Source organism: Apium graveolens, chromosome 6, assembly GCF_009905375.1.
Source record: "Apium graveolens cultivar Ventura chromosome 6, ASM990537v1, whole genome shotgun sequence".
NCBI lineage: Eukaryota > Viridiplantae > Streptophyta > Magnoliopsida > Apiales > Apiaceae > Apium > Apium graveolens.
Window position 1 is genome coordinate 215,794,470 of NC_133652.1, and position 2,523 is coordinate 215,796,992.

The following is a 2,523-nucleotide window of genomic DNA, read 5'->3' on the forward strand; positions in this document are numbered from 1 at the left end:
AAACGAATGTGCCTATCTTAGCTTAATTGTTGGTACTATATCCAATAGTCCAACAGGAACTCGATATGAGCTCAAGCGTCCTTACATAACTATACACACTCCTACACACTCTTGTTTCTAGTTTACTATAACCTCGGCTCTGATACCAACCTGTAACGCCCCCAAATCTGGGGTCAATGGATTTGGTTGTCACTATAAAACCTCAATCCAAATTTACCTGTTTAATCAATAAACAAATGCCAGCAGAAGATATGTTAGGTCACACACACACTGTAGAGGGGGTGAATACAGTGTATAGTACACTCAAATCGAACTTTAAGAACTTAAGTAACAGAAAAACAAACTTTATTGAAATAATAACTCTGTTACAGTATGGAACTGTTACCTCTCAGTGATGAATAAATATCACGAGAGCTGCTAGGGTTACAATGAATAATCTTCTCGAATAATGATAACACTTATAGTGTAAACCCTATGTTTGTGTTTATATACTACACAGTTACAAGATAATCGCTAATTGATATTATCAATCAGATATCTTTTCTTCCAAGTATTCCATTCTTCACGGAATTCCTTCTTCATGCATATCTCTTCTTATGTTTATCTTGATCTTCTGTCCTTTAATCAGCTACTGTCCTTATCTGATCGTCCTTCAGCACTTAAGTTCTGATATCTATCTTCTGATGATTATCTCCTGATAACATAAGTACTGATATCCTTAAGTCCTGACTTCCAGTATAAGTACTGATTCCAGTTAAGTACTGATTCATCCTGTTCAAGTAAGATCTGAAAGCTAAACATAAAACATATTAGCCATGACATTATCAAATATATCTAACAATCTCCCCCAACTTGTAAATTAGCATAATATACAAGTTTAACAGATATTTGATGATGTCAAAAACATTAAGTACAAATGCATGAGAATTAGACTAGATAACTACAACTTACAGTCCTTAAAGCTTTACCAATATTCAACTTCTGATAACAACTTCAGTCTGTATAAATATCAGAATTAAGCAGTTGTAGATCTTCGACTTGGCTTCATTATTTTCTTATCTCTCTGATGTCAGGAGTTGTTCTGAGATAGTTCTTCAACAAACATTTCTCAGCATATCTGAGTTCATCAATCATTCTCCTTTTGACATCTTTAAGCTCTGCAGTATATTCACCAGTTTGAAAGATTGCAGCTCTGAGATCATTGATCTTTGCTTTTCTCAACTCCTGATCTAGTCTTATGACATAAGCTTTTGTCAGACTCCAGATTGAATTCAAGTCCCTTAATACCAAGATATGTTCTGATCTGTGCAGTATTAGGCTTCATATCAACAATATCACCATTGTGATCTCTGTACTTTGGAACATATGTGCTGTCAGACTTAACAGAATAAAGCCTTTTTTCTGTCTCTGAATCTGTTCTTTTAAGTAGTTTGTAGCAGTCCCTGTTATTCTGTCATCCACTTGAAGTAAGAAAAAGTACATGCTCCAATTCTTCAAAGTACTTCAATGGAATGGCATTTTGTCTTATATGATAAACCCTACCATCTGTCATGAAATACAACATGATGTATTCTTTCAAGTAGGTATGGTAAACCATCTGTACAGATTCCAGTTGATTCAATCTCTCAGGAGTTGCTCCAATACCTGGTTCACTCAAGGAAGTTGGATCATTGGTAGTGTTGTGTACTCTTCTTTCATCAGCACTTCCCAATCCAGTTTTATCTCTTGCTTCCTTTCCAGTAACTACTCTTGCTTCAAAACCACTTGCAGTAGTCTTCAAAGATTGAGTCTGTTTTACTTTAGTGAATCCTGGTAGGAGTGTCTTTGGTCTATCTTCTGATATCAAGTTAACTTGAGCTGTGTCAGAGGTTACTTGCTTCTTTTGAATATCAGAACTTACAATTTCTTGACTCTGAACAACTTGAGCCATGTCAGAGGTTGTTTTGAGAACTTTTCTTGAAGTCAGAGCAAGATCATCCTTTTCATCAGTAATTTCTTCATCCTCAGGAGGTACATAAACCTTGATAGGTTCACCAACCTTTTCTTTACCCTTGGATCTTGGATCTATCTGTGGTTGTGATCTAGCCAATATTGCTTCAGTATGTGTCCTTTCTTTGATCACAATACCTTTGAGTTTTGGAAGTGACTTTTTACCAGAAGCTTCAGATTTGGATGTGACTTTCTCTGATTTAAGTCTGGCTTCTTCTTCCTTTAAACTTTCCAAGTCCATTCCTGGATTTTCTTGAAGAAATAACTGTCTTGACATTTCCTCATCAAGATCTAAAAGTTCATCAGAACTTAACTTTTTACCAGCAACAGAACTTATTCTTTTCCCAGTATCAGAACTTGTCCTGTGACTAGCTTGTCTTGATGTGAACCTTCTACCTTGACTATGACCGCTACCCATTCCAGAGTATCCTTGGTCATCATTTCCATCATCCTTTCCTTGCAGTGTCTTGTTAGTTTTGCATTTGGACTTAATTACCTTCTCCCCCTTTTTGGCATCAGCAGGTAGTAAAAGAA